We start from the raw sequence: 15,831 nt of genomic DNA on the forward strand, positions 1-15,831 counted from the left end.
CTTTCTTGGTCTAATCTGTTTCATATGAAAATATGACAAAGCATCCCTTTCAAGAATACAATCCTAATCCTCTATATTCCACTCAAATAAACCTATCATTCAGAATCAAACCATTTCTAAGCTATCTTTTATAATTAATTTATTTATTGTCTTAATTATTGTCGTAGTAAGATAGGAAAGCTCGATAAAATATTAACCAGTATAATTAAGATATATATTTTCGCTATTCTTGAGATTTTGGGAAATATATTTTTTTCTCAATTTTTTTTTAATCGTCTCTAATGATAGTTAGAGAGGTAAAGTATGGACCACTGCAATCTTAAATAAACTAAGTTCAAATGAAACTATTTAGATATGGATAAGGATATGCGAGTATAATATCTTTACTACTAAATTGTCTAAAGATTAAGATTGACCACCATTAAATTATGGGGCGTATTCCTTTAATAAAAATTGTTTTTTTAAAAGCACAGCCAAAATTTCGCGGTGGATTCGATATAATTTTGTTTCTACATACAATTGTTCGATTCGTGCTTACTTGAAAACTTCGCCATCTTCAAGCCTATATAGGGACCTACATCTTTCTAACCTAAACACAATCTAATTATTAGAACTTCCATCCAAAGGCCATTCTCGTGGTGTTCAACATTTACAAACATTCCTATAGAAACTACAGCATTCTATCTCCAACATCTCTTTACATAACACGCGATTATAGTCTTAATTGACATTAGTTTTCTTTATTCTTCTTTAATTTTTCCTTTCAAATCTACAACATCCTACATATCAACCAGAAACTTTCAAGTAAACACGATTTATTAAACCTTTTACCTTTTTGGGGAAAGACTTTGAACGTAATTTGGGTCCATCTCGTCCAAGTCCTTACCTTTGGTCTCTGGAACACAGCAGACCACAAAGCAGAGACCTCCTACACTTATAGACGCGTACAACCAAAACGCTCCATGTAACCCCAATGTTTGTTGAAAGTCCACAAATGTCTTCACTCCAACGAAAGCGCAGAGGTAGCTGAATGCCGTCGCCATCGCACTGCCAAACGCCCTGTACTCCAACGGAAACAACTCCCCAATCAACAGCCAAGATATTGGACTCATGCCTAGTGAAAAGGCTATAGTGAACACCAAGACGCAGAGCAAAGGAATCCAGTCATTCTGTCCTATTGTCTGATGGAACATTACATTCTGAATTCTTTGATTCCGATGCACTTCCTCGTAATACGCGTAACTTCCGAACCCTGCTAATGCCATGGACATTAACACTGAACTAACTATCAGTAACGGTAGACGACCAACAGTGTCAATGAGTAACCCAGAGAGGCAAGAAGCAAGTAATTGGACGAAGGACACAGCAATCGCTGCACCATGAGGATTCATACCACCGAAAGTCTTTCTGAATATCGGAACAGCGTAAAATGAGAACGCATGGGCGCCAGAAAATCGTTGAAACATCATAAGACCACACGTCACTAATATTGGTCCTAGCAGCCTATTCATGGTCCTGACATCCAAAGAGTTAATGAACTGACTCCCAGACATTTGGCTCTGCCTTTGACTGAAGTTCTTACTAGCAAGAACATTTGTGCGTATGGTCGCCAACTCTTGAGCGACGTCTGAATTTGGGCCTCGTAACCAGAGTAGGCTCTTGTAAGCTTCTTCGTCTTTTCCTGTTAGAACGAGATAGCTTGGCGTTTCTGGTATGTATAGCACGGTACAAAAGAGAAGTAAAGGAGCAGCGGATATGCACAATGCGAGTTGTTGCCAGTCGAGGTAGGCGCCGATGGTGAAGCTGAAGAGGACGCCAAGATGGCCGACTATTTTGAGGACGGCGCTGAGACAGCCGCGGATGTCTGGCACCGAGATCTCGCTGATGTAAACCTGAAAATAAAAGTTAATATATTAAATAGGAGAAGTAAAACATGAGGTCAAAACTGTTACACAAGGAATAATGTAAAAATATATAAAGATTTAATCAAAGCCTAACTAAACAACCAATAACGCTTTTTGAAAATTGTAGATATTACTTTTCCAAGAGATACTTAATAATTGACTAAATAAAAATAACAAATTACGATGAATTAATGCAAAACAAATCTTTTTATAAGGATCGAAATGGTGTGACTTAATGGGAGAGGCTTTTGTCAAAATCTATCTATCTTATATCAAGTTAAGATATTTCTAATATCAGATTATGGAATGGCCAAAATCTTTTTCATTAAAACTTGTACTCAACCCAAATAATTCTTGATAACTTAGTATTTAAATCGCTACGAACAGATTAAGTAAACGACAAATTAATTAAATTTTAACCACTTTGAAACTAATAAATAAGTAATTCTATCGTCTAAAGTTTCCTTTTGAGAGAAAATTTCAGAATTAGCGGGGCCAAGTTGTGCCTAGAGGGACCCACTAGAGTTATGAGCCGAATACACAAGTTATATCAAGTTTTGGACTTTGTCAATTATAAGTAGGGTGCTCAAGTTTTTGTAACTACAGTAACAGAAATTTGGAAACGTTTCTACAAAAGTAATTCACTTTTCTTGCTATGAAAATTTGTTTTAGAAGTTTTGTTAGTCGTAGCATTCACCTGTCTTTTGTTCTAATATTCCTATTTCTTTTAAATTTATATTTAGACCGATAGTATCGGTTGAAAGTTTTGATATTATAAGTCCAAAATTAGGTTTTTAAACTTATTTCTTTGTAATAACTTAAATAATTTATCATAAAATCCATTATAGGCAATAACATTTTAATTAGAAACGAAACTCTACGTAATGAAACAACTAAGTTTGTCTTCCAAAAGCATAAGGCGTGGTCACTTTACTAATTGCCTGAAACTTGCGGGTAAGGAAATTGGTCCTTTGAATCCAAAATCCATAAATAAGGAAATTGAAACCTATTTCCCAGATTTAAAGTTACATTTCTCTCGACACGATTCAGATTGAAATGTTTGAACAAATCTTAACTTCTAATGAATTACTTGACAGCTCTCTTTGTTAAACGCCGAAATATATTTTAACTAAGACTGTTCAAAATAATAACTGAAATTTTCAGAATATCTATCGATATTAGAGACTTTGAGGCAGCCCTACACTTTTTATCCTTAATATATTAATAATATAAATATTTTAGGAACGTTGCGTGTATAAATCTTGTCAAACGAATATAGAATATTCACACTTTTTGTCTATTTAGGCTTTCTTTTATAATTCACAAAGTTGTAGATACTTCTGTGATAATGATATCGACTCGATCGTTTTATTGATTTTACTTGGTTGTAGCCCTTTTTAACACTGCTAGACATTTCATTAATCAAGTCAAAATAATGTATAAAGAGGTTTACTGCTGAACATATTAAACCGCCCCTAAGTTTTCAGTCAATGAACTTGAGTTGGTGCCAGGTGGTGCCAATGGGAATTGACAAAGAATTTAGGAAAAACCTTTGGCAAACTGTAGGGGCCATTAAGTGTACCGTCACACTTGCAATCGTCTTAGTAACCAACTCCAAGCACTCCTACACTGGCAAAGAGGAAACTAGGACCAAATGACTCACCTGCGACAACATAGTCAATATAGAGCAGCAGAATCCTCCGAGGAAGGCTGTGATGCACATCATTCTCACTGACGTGGCGACTGTAGTTAGGAGCCACGAGAGACTGCAGGGAGCCGCAGCTAGGGACAGCACCCGGCGACGCCCGTGACGCATTGCTGCTCCTCCTGCCATGCCACCGAATAATGCGCCTGGAAGGACCAGAAGTTTTGTCAATTGATTTATGGTATAGTGTTATGTGACGTATAAAAAAAAAGATGTTCCTTTTTTTAGTGGGATATTGTTGGTAGATATAAAAAAAATTACTCGAGTATTAGAGGAAAAAAAAACTTTAGGTACATTATTTGTAGGGTCTTGGTCACAGCCAGACATGAGTCTTTACAAAATTTTATTTTGGAACTGAACCTGAATAGAAGCTCTTTCGTCAACTGCTGAAAGAGAATACGCAGAAAGAAAATTATTTACGGATTGTAAATAATGTACATAAACAGCTTTGTACATATCTGGATCTATAACCGGATCATCAAAGATCAATAAGTCTGCATCTAGTTGCCTCTCTTAAACCAGAAATGTATCAAAAACTAATAAGCTAACTACTGAAGCTACCAACTGCTAAAAAGAAAACAAAACATTCGTTGTATCGTTCGGTTTTCTTCGCAACTACGAGTATATGGAGAAATATTTATCTTGAAGTTATACTCTTTGAGCCCCGACATGGAAACTTCGAAACAATTTATGGCATAAAACTAATGAGTTCATATCTCATATACCAAGAATTTTAATTAAACTTGGTTTTCATAAGCCAAAGTGAGTTATAGAGCTGACTTCTACGCTCCGACATACCTTTAGATTTAAGTAGATTGTACGTACCCTAAGAATAAAAAAAACGAGAAGCATTACGTAATTGCTCAAAAGTTTGAAAATTTGCCTATAACTGGTACGGTATGTTTATTTTCCAAATAAAACTTATTGCACTGACAATTGAAAACCATATTATTTGTCGATGAAGAATTATGTTCTCATGGATATACAGTTTACTAAGTATTTTAATGATTTATATTTGACCTTAACTAAAGCTAAGCCTCTCTGTTGATAATATCTGAGTAAAGTGATTTATTGAAATGATAAACCAAACTTTAAACAGTATTTATTCGTATTACAAAACTAGAGATCGACTTGTGATACCGTCTTACATCATTTCATCACTAGGTCTCCTACCGGATACATGACTACTGAAATGAAACTACTTTTACGGATTTTATCGCGGTTTAATTTTAGATTTTAGTTCCCGACGTTTCGAAACCTTTGCCGGTATCATGGTCACGGGCAGACCGAAACGTCGGGAACTAAAATCTAAAATTAAACCGCGATAAAATCCGTAAAAGTAGTTTCATTTCAATGTCTAACATTCGCGTAAACCTAAGAAACCACTACATGACTACTATTACGTTTTCGGCAAAATCGAGTTAGGAAACTTTCAATTGTTTTGAATCCATCGTAAACGCTTATAAAAATGATTTACTCATTAACAGTTTACTTACGTGTATTTGGGATAGTCCATGTTTCAGGCCAAACTAGAGTCCTTAACCATGAGCTGACGCGACGGCAAGCAAGCGTACCGAAATTTGAATTTGAAGTTTATAGAAATGTAACTTACCTATATGGGCTATAATTATGACATAAACAGCTTAGAGCGCACATAATATTGTCCTAAGTACTTAAATACGTTAAATATTTACGCAAATGATTATGACCGTGTTTGAGTACCTATAATGGGTCTTTAATGACTGTGGCTGTACCAATATTATGGTATTATAATGTTTTTATTGCAAACATTTATGAGGATATGAAACTTCTCAATTAAAATTTTGATAAGAAGGAGACGGAGCCAGGAGACAGGTTTATTGATCGTAAATTTCACTTAGATAGCTGTTTCTACTACCTATGGAACCCATTAGGGCTGATGGCTGCCGGAGTAGCGGGATTGTTGTGGGTCGAAAGTGTGACCGTGGCCAGAGCCACAAAGACAAGGGTATCAAGGGTCTGAGTGGACACTATTCGTGCCATCGAAAACTATAATCAATTGCTATAAAAAGTCCTTACACTAACTACTCCGTACAACCAAGTTCTTTACATTAAATGAACATCAACAGACTTACCAAGGAAAGACAAGGAGGCTAACCACGAGGCTTGTTGGTCGGTAAGCTGGAAGTCTCTCCTGGTGGCGTTGGCTCCGGGGCCCTGGAGCGAGGCGATGGCAGGGGAACTGTACCCTTTACCAAGCCCTGCTGAAAACGGAGCCAGGGAGACGGCCAGAGCTGCTAATACCTGAAGAAATAGAAATGAGGTATAGGTTAGAAAAAACTTTCAAGCATGAAGAATTAAACGTAATCTATGCTTTATACTAATATATAAAGCTGAAGCTGATCTCAGGAACTACTGTTTCGAATTAAAAAAATATTTTGTGTTGAATAGACCATTAGGTAATCAAGGAAAGCTATAGGCTATATAACATCACACTGCGACTAATAGGAGCGAAGTTACAATGGAAAATGTGGAAAAAACGAAGAAAAATTATTCATCTTTGAGGGCTTCCATTGCGTGCGCTGCGAAAATAGTTCAAGATCTTCTAACCACGTGGACAAAGTCGGGGGCAACAGCTAGTCTTAGATGTAATCCTTGTGTCAATGTTCCACAAACATTCAAGTCCATGTAACACAATTTTATCATCTTGGTAGAACGTGTTCCACACTCCAATTTTTCCTCCTATCGCTTCCAAATCTCAAAGTTTCGTTCACCAACAATCTCGATGAGCAGGTAATGCAATATTTTTTAATGTGGACTCAATCTATTCTACGTCACGTCCGTACGTGCCAACCTACCGTTTGTACGTTACGAAAAATACAAAGAGTGTGCAAACAAACAAACAGAACTCTTAACAATATTGTTTGAACGAGAATATTGATACGCCGATATTTACCCGAAATTTGTATAAAAGACACGTTTTGTGTATTTTAATAAGGAACTTTTTTGTTTGTGTTTCGGACGGTCTGTACCGGCCACGACGTGGTGCGTGTTTGCTCTGGTGCAAATATCGTTTGATTTACATTGGATTTTGTATCTTGTGTCGCAGGGGGTTCACAAACATTCAAGTCACATGCACAAGATACCCTGACTTAGATCAGTCAAAATCTCACTTCACAATCTCATTTTTCCACATGGTAAGGCGGTTGCCACTAATTGGAGGTCAAAATCGTTGGGTATCGAAAACTTGCGTCGTCTTATGAACGGGCTTATGCTTTTTGTACACGACGCAACGCAAATCTGCGTTAACCCATGACTTTACATTACAATTGACAACCACGTCAAAATCTTTCAGGCGTTCGATAGGTACGTCTTTAGAGGTTCAAGTCAACATGTGCCATATTTGTGTTGCCTCCTGTATGAAAAACCTAAATTAAACATGACTTTGCAGTTTCCGAAAAGCCGTAAACCACTACTATACAATACGTTCCAAAAACAACAAAAAAGGTCGAAACCTCTTTACAGTCACTAATTAAAACAAACCGAACAGATGCAATTATTTTTTTGCAACACTTAACAACTTGTAACTGCGCCCTACTTAGCAAACGTTTTTTGCATATTAATTGATGGAGTAATTAATATCGGTTGCAGCTTTTAAAACAATATTGGTTGTGGGTGTTGCGGTGGTGTTTATCTTGATATTGTATACGAGTATGGTCTGTTTGGACTAAAGGCTGGGTAAACGCATTGTGGATAAATATAGCCTTGGTGATGTAATAATCGGGGAATCTGGTGTTTTGTATTTATTTTGCAGTAAGTAATGGTGTCTCCTGCTTTTTTTCGTATCTTTATACTCATTGCTGACGGTCGTGATCTCCTGTCTCTAGAGCAATGCTTTTTAAAAACACTACTTCATCATTTTCTTAATTTTAAGATCTATATGTCATGTACAGCGGATTTGGTCTGTGTTCAGCGTTGTAACCGTAGCGCGATCAATCGCATTTTTAAATAGAGTTCAACATTAATTGTAAAAAGGTTTGACCCAAGCCTCGATGGATGGGGTTTGGGATCGAATTAGATCGCGCTATGGTTTAATTACATTTGAAACTATATATATTTTTGTAAATTTTTATTTATTGTGAATCGAAAGTATTATTATATATATCCCCGTTCATCAGAACCCTTGGAAATTCATACAGTCTGTCTAGTGAGGTTAAATAAAAGGGCTTATATATAAGGCCTTAAAACGCAAAATAAATAAGCGGAATACATTTTTTTTGGTTAGCTTTGCTAGGTTCATATGTGGGCCAAAAGTCTCAATTTTTTTCCAAACTTGTCTACCTGTTCTGAAGAAAAATAACTTTTCCATATCAAATGCCAAAGATGCGAATTTTAGTACAGTTCACGGTTCAAAACACTTTTATTTGCAACAGCTTCGTCATCTTTTTCAGGCTTTCAATACCTCAATACAAAGTGGCCGCAACTAAAAAACCGACGAAAAAACCATCACAAAACTCCGTAAAAAAAGAGCATCGATCCTGCCCCATGTGTATGCAATCAAAAATTTTCCGCATCGCAAAGGGGTGGCGAAAATACCCGGCGAACCGGAGTTCGGGTCGTTGTGAAGTTTTTACGAGGGGGTGATGGGGGGTAGAGGGAGAGGGCAATAATCCCTCACTCGTTAGTCGCCCTAATGAGCTTCGTAAACCGTGAGTAACAAGTTTTCGGAAATCAAGCTTTGTGAGTCGAGGGGATGGTAGTAGAAAAACATTCGTTAGAGATCTATAAAGATGTTGCTATGTGGATAGAGGTAGCGTTCTCGGAACTAAGTGACGGAAAATTTGTACCCCGAGGATAAATAAAATTATCTAAATTATACATTATTTGTAAGTAAGTAAGTATAACCTTTGTACATTGATACTTACTATCAATGTACAAAGGTTATACACATGCGTAATTATATAAAGCTCACATGCACCCTAGTCCATAGTGTAACGTGTCTGAAAAACGGCTTATTTTTTAGCTTGCTTAGAACATAAGCTTATTTTTTGATTTTGATTCTTAAGTAAAAAGTAAAAATTGAAGGAAGATTGAAGCATCAGAAAATTGCATGAATTACATCAAATCAGATTAATTTACAACTAATTCTTTCATAACACATTTTCGCCTTCATCGTACTAGACTCCGTTCTAACCACGCAATACCAAAACACAATCGTAAAACGTAAATTACGTAATTGCGGTCTACTTTCCCAACATTTCCATCAACAGTTGTATCTATTGGGAAATTAACTTACAGTGTCAGCTCGATCCATTAGCTATTACCTGAACTTTTACTACAAACATTTAGAACAAGACTGTGGACGGAGTGGGAGCGAGATGCCGCTACGAAGAGTTTATCACTGTCTCGCTTCTTTAATGGAAACTGTTCTGTTTTAAGTGCTGATGGTGGAGGCACAGGTGTCTGTAATCCTCTAAGGTAAGCCGCTCATCTAAACTGGCATTTTCATCGAGTGAATAGTTTTCACGCAAAGCTCTTGTTGTAGTTTGTTTATCATTAAAAGTTCATTTTTATCAAAATTGCCGTTTTTAACTAATGACCTTTTTGTAGATAGATTTGGTGATTGAATGGATAAAACTAATTGGTCTGTTGTGAAAACCATCGTACTTAAGATTCATCATCATCATCATCATTTAAGTAAACTTGTTATTGAGTTGTGTACTTGTTTGTTTTGTAATAACCGTTTAATTAAATAATATAAACAAAGAAGCTAAAACTAACGCATTTATTTGGTTAGAAACTTTTTTTTTATAAATAAATAAATAAAATGCGGACAACATCACATACATTGATCTGAACCCAAAGTAAGTTGCTAAAGCACTTGTGTTATGGAATTCAGATACAACGAAGGTACCACAAACACCCAGACCCGAGACAATGTAGAAATAAGAATTTTTACATTGACCCGACCGGGGATCGAACCGGGACCTCAGAGCTAGCGACACCTTGAAACCGGTGCGTACGCCACTCGACCACGGAGGTCGTCCTTACTTAATATTTATTATTTAAGAATAGCTAACATTGCGTTGCCAAAACACTAATACAATTATACTTACGACGAGACTATACGTATACCAACTGTCTTTTAGTAACTTATAACAATGGTAAATCTGAGAAAGTGACCTTAATTGGTACCCCATGGCAAGATATATTTTTCTTCTTTGACATTTCTAGTACAATCAATGTACTCTAACGCAAGTACTTATTGTATCTCTGATATTCACCAGATTTGAGTATAACGTGACCGAAAAAGACGCAACAATAAAAATAGATCCACCCACAATTCAATCAATCAAAACAATAGAACATCCACCCAAAATTCAAAACATCCTACTATCATAAAGCTCAAAAAAATCATACTTAATCTCCAAAAACTCCATTACAGCGAATTCCCTTTCAATCTATCCAAAATTACTCCGACCATCTAACAATAGACGATGAGTGCTTAAAATTGACCGACACTGGTCTCGATCGAGAACAAAATTGAACAAAGGCTGGCAAAAATGGAAAATAAACAATACGACAAAAGGCTGTAGCGAGGTCGATAATCACAGATGGTTTTAGAACTCCAGATACGATTGCGATAACAGAAATTGGGAAATTAATAGGGATTTTATTGTATGGACTGAAAGCTAAAATATGCAAATCAAGATATTTGGCAATTTCGGGATTTCAATTGGCTGGTATTTTGTTTTTACTTCCGAAATGCGGACGTGATGAACTGAAATTTCATAGAGTTTGGCTTAGTAGTTTATATTTGACATGCTGTACACATGAACCTTCTAATTGTTAAATGAGTTTTCTTTGGAATCGGAAATACTACCCCATATTGGTCTAGACTATAAATAAATCAAAAATCAACAATTTGGATGAAATCTTTTGGGACCATCTAGTCTCAGCAGATTCACCTAAATACTACATTTTCCAAGGAGCGACTGCCTTTCTAGCCTCCAAAACCCATTTTAGACCGAAATACCAATATAATGCAGTCAGATCATCCATCAAAATCAATATCAAAATCTGTACCAATTTAAGATCCTGTAGATACGTAGAACACGGCAAGCTCAATTGCCAAAGAGCGTAATCCAGTATCTTGCTGATGTATGCACCCTCTAATAAGCCGCAATCCGAGCAAATAACAAGATTCGTGCCGGTCGACCGCGTTTAGACATACGTATAGCTTGTAAGCTTAAGAATATCCATTTTCTTCCATCGTACGGCTTCGTAGGACAACCTAGTTTTCGTTAAAAAATCTTTGTTAATGTGAGTATGGATTTTAAAGCCTAGATTTTAAAGAGCATCAGGAGAATTAAAATTCGACTTCAAGTCCAGTTTTTGTCTTTTATGTTTTTTTTTTCAGCAATCTATTGCAGATATTTTCGTATTACATGCAACTATTTTTCAGTTGCAAATGCAAATTTTTGTGCATTCAATTCTTTAAGCACGCACCTAGAGCCAATACTGTAACAATTGCAAAAGAGCAATGTTCAAAAAGTGAAAAAAGGAATTCTTGAAATAAAAACTGTTGACTTTCATTTTTGATTGAGAATGCAAAAAAGAACTGACATTTTACATATTTTCTCAAAAGCCATGTCTTTCCCTCTTTTTGTATCTTTTATAGTCATCTCATCTTATAGTGTGAATAGCCTCAGAAAACGCTCCAATATTTTTATGAAGCCCAGACAAATTCGAATTTAATGAAACATAACAATTCTGTTTCAGATCATTAGTGGTATAGTTGCAGCTTTATGATTAATCTGTCTGCGATCGACATATTATTAATTACGAGTCATTTACTACACACCGATATGAGTGAGTTGAACGGGATTTAAGGTTATATACATCGTAAATATTATAACTATAGGTAGGTTTCCAGCTGAGCCTTTAACACTAGGTTTATGCTGCGTGAATTGTTTCTTTTACAGATGTAGTGATGGCCAAGTACTACAAGCATTCGACTGCCAACTCCAAGATGGTGAAGGTACAAATCCCACGCATGTCTTGACTTTTCGAATTAAAAAGTAACATTAAAAACGTTAAAGGAAAGCAGTGATGTGTTAGTCATATCAAAAGAGTATGGATGGCTTAAACTACTACCTCATTGTAAGTCAATTATACAACGAAAAGAAGAAAAGATTATCTTTTTTCACATGTTGAAAGAACGGGTACATGTCATCACGCTATAATTAGTAGTAGCAACCAACGCTTGCGGTTAATCTGACTGTACTAAACATTTAAAATTAAAAAAACAAATATTCAAACTCTTGCCGGTTCTTCTGAATAAGAATGACGATTTAGAACTGTGCACCTGGAGTCAATACTGTAAATTTTTAAAAGTGCTCGAAAAAAAATCCGGGAATATTAGAAATTCGATCCCAATCTAAAATCAACATGTAATTCCCAGCCATACCTACATTAATGGCATTGACGGTCGTTACACGAATATGTGCGAGGAACATGTGGAGTACGTGCCTAACCCTTAGCCCTTCAGTGAGTTATAGCGGCTTAATGTGTTTCACTGTGTTTGCTTTATCATGGGGAAGGTCCTTTTCATTATCAGTATGTGGTATATGTTTATTTAGATCTGTGTCTATATTTTGGATCAGATTAGGATTTTTTCTTCTAAAGGCAACGGGCAAGTTGTTCGGTAGTTTTAGCCGGAAAAGACCTACATGCCTTTTTTAGATTTTTAAGGGCAGAGATATCTACAAAAGAAAATCCACAAGCAAAAAAATATTGTTACTTATTATGGTCGTAAAGTTTAGTTTTACGAAAAGTAAGATGTATAAAGGTTATTACGACTTTTTTTTATCTAGCCCACTGTGTTCCTCTGCTGGCCAAACGCCTCCAACAAATCTTTCCACGATTCTTTGTCCTGGGCCTCATGGAACCAGGCCTTGCGGTAAGCGTTAATATCGACCGTAAAGTATAAAATAACATAACCCAATAACAGGACGAATAACATCAGAAGGTCATTTTTTGTATGTAGTTCTAATTGTACACCTAAAAATGTATTCTTTGAAGGCAACGCCAAGGTATCCTTTTTTAATATCTAACCTAAATAGCAGAGTTCTATTCTTCAATAAACAACTCTTAAAAATAACCGTACTAGCAACCGATCAATGTTCTACTGATTGCTTCGCAACGTATATTTTATTTTCGTACTAATTTCCTTTAGCTATTGAATCCTGTACAAAGAAACGAAAGGTAATTATTGATTTTATTTGTAGACCGTACTTACATAGTTATGTATCGAAGCGAGTTACGACTTTATTAACTTTGTTGTGTGTATGTTCTATAGAGTAGTACGTTTGATATTGTATGCCTTCTTTACGTTAAGATAACCTTATTCTGCTTGTCTGTCCTTCCGTCCGTCACCAGGCTGTATATCACGGACCGTGATTGCTAGACAATTGATGCTTTTCCAAAAAATTGACTAATCTAATTGACCCCTCTGTGTCAAGAGACCGACTCGACACTTTACTAGTCTTTTTTCTCCTGTCTGATTTTGAATGAACTGAATTCAACAGCAAAATTTACACTATTAATGAGTAAGTCTAAAATGATCGACAAAAGCATTTATTTAGGTGGTTTAAAATATCCAATCGATAAAAATCAATAGGTATATTCTTCGACGCTTTTAAAAAGTGTTTTTTCCATACTTTTGGCCAGCCATGAGACTAGAAGACAAAGATACAAAAAGAAAAAATTTCAGATACAAAAACCTAATTTTTTTATAGAAATATCCATTATTCCACTCAACCGCAAGAATTAAAAGATGAATATTATTATTTTCCCAGGCTCCATTCTCTCCTGAATATTAATCAGCCTATTGTGACTGTGCATCGCAGCTTGAAGCGAAAGCTTCCAACGAAACAAAGGACGGTATTCTAACACTCTAAATGTCAAAAGCAAGCAGCTGAGTTTTTACGTTGGAAAGAACAATTGCATTAAGATATTATGTTTTTAAGAGAATTATTAAAGAGATTAAGATTTATGTGAAAAAGATTGCGAAGATTTGGTAACTTTCTTTTGTAAGGGTGCCGTATGGAAAAGTAACAAGCGACGCCTATTAATGGGACTTAGGTATTGCTATCTATCCATCTATTACCAGCTTGTATCACATGAATGGAGAAAGCCTTTTAATGAGCAATAAAAACTTACGATGATAGGAGAAGGAAGTTTGTGGCAATTCACGTCACAATATAAGCAATTTACTTTTGTGAGTAAAAAAATACGTAACCAGGACTGTTAATCAAATCTACTTAATTAGGTACTTGGCCGACATTATTAAAAGAAAATATCATACCTTTTCAAATCAATGGAAACCTAACCTAAACAAAACAACAAAATATTCAAATGTCTTAACTTTACGATAAAGAAAAATAAGATAACTGGTTCGTAAAAAAACTAGGTCTCACCTGTGGCAGGTGTCTCGTTTTCCTCGGCAGTTGGTTTTCCTTCCCGGTGTTTCCCGATAAGCACTTCCCGTTTGGCACCGCGCTGGCCGCCGCTCCCTTCGCCTCTTCCTTCACCGCCCCACCGATAGGCTTCGCTATCGGAATGTTATGTTTCTCAAAATAACCATTCTGTATCATCTGGTCCAGTGAGACCTCCAACTCCCTCACTGGAACCAATTTTCTACCGCAAATCGGATCGTCAACAACCATTTTTCGGTTACAGCCTGAAACTTCCGAAAATTTGACGTTCTTTTTTTGTTCTTCGGGCTTTTTCGGACGATTTCGGCCGCGCTCGGGTGGATCGGTCGTCCAATAGCGAGCGTTCTTATCTGTAATTCGGTGTGGCTTGCAAACCGCCACATTTTTCGGTGTACTCTTTAAACTAGAATGCGTTGGTACGTTTAAAGATATTTTAGTATTCGAATTTGTTTCTTTTGGTCTGGTTTCGATAGCTTTCCTATAAGATTCATAAGATTCCCGCGTTCGTCGCTCATTTTCGATTCTAAAGTCGTAATGATCCTTCTTGTACCTCCGATTGTTCCTGTCCTCGTAGTTGTAATAATTTCTGGGCAGCGAATTGTATTTGATGTCGTAAGTTGTCGGGAGGTTCAAATATTCGGGCCTAATAGGTCTGAAGAGGGATAATCGACCTTGTGCTTCGTCGAAATCGGAGTAAATATCTTCGTAAACGTATCCGTTCTTGCGTCGGGGTCGCTCGTGTACATCGCGGCGCCTCTCCAGGTTGTATCGATTGCTCTGCCGCTGGGTCCCGGTGTCGCACTGTTCATATCGCCGTCTGAATTCGTATTCATATTCGTAATCAGGCCTCCTTTCATAGAGCAATCTCTCGCGGGAGCCGGCCATTGTCCCCTTATTAGATTTTTCCCGCCTGGAAAGAAAAGAATCGCATATTAATGAGGGATTGACGAGATTCCTGGGATTTGTGGCTTCGGAATGGGTCGGTGCGGTTTGTGAGGTATTCTGCCCTGTTTTTACGACGGCATTACGTAGGTGTAAAAATGGATAGTTAAATTGTTGGTACGTTACGTTTTTATGTCGTACCTTTTTAGCGAGGTCGCCAGATTTTACGGTCATTTTACAGAAGCCATATTTAATACGAATGTGGGCTTAAAAACACAATGGTTTACTGTCGTAAAGGGTTGTTAGCAAGAGGTATAGAGCCCTTTTTATCAAGCCCGGCGAAGGTTTTATTTAAAGCATGTTTTATGTGGCTCCTACTCATACATATTGTATTATATTTACGTACCAACATTGTCAAGATTTCACTTTAGATAAAGTTCTTTTACCCGTACATTTCATTACCTGGACAATATTATGATTACTGGTTTCCGTAGCACATTTTATACCACCCTTTTGTGCTGAAAAAAGGCTTTGCATTGAATTTCAAAACATTATTTGATTTTAGTTTCCTTGAACTTTAAAAACAGAATACAATACGTGATAATCATTGGTTATGTTAACATATATTTGACTAGCTTTTGCCCGCGACTTCGTTCGCTGGACTTCAGGTTCGTCCCGTCTAGTCTAGTATATTATCCTTTAAGTTGTACAATACTGTAGTACATTGTTTTGATCTATTTTGTAGGATTCAGTCAGCGTTTGCAATGTAAGCGCAAAAAATATGTTTTTTTACGACCTCACATTAGAATCCTCAAAAATTGTAGCCTATGTGTTATTCTGATGTATAAGCTATATTGTGGTA

At 36.5% G+C, this 15,831-nt stretch overlaps 1 pseudogene; it reads right to left on the bottom strand.

The window, feature by feature from the left end:
- Positions 1-387: 387 nt before the first annotated feature.
- On the bottom strand, positions 388-15,591 carry LOC113501205 (annotated as a pseudogene).
- Between the last annotated feature and the right edge of the window lie 240 nt (positions 15,592-15,831).

The sequence above is a fragment of the Trichoplusia ni genome, chromosome 15 (assembly GCF_003590095.1).
Source record: "Trichoplusia ni isolate ovarian cell line Hi5 chromosome 15, tn1, whole genome shotgun sequence".
NCBI lineage: Eukaryota > Metazoa > Arthropoda > Insecta > Lepidoptera > Noctuidae > Trichoplusia > Trichoplusia ni.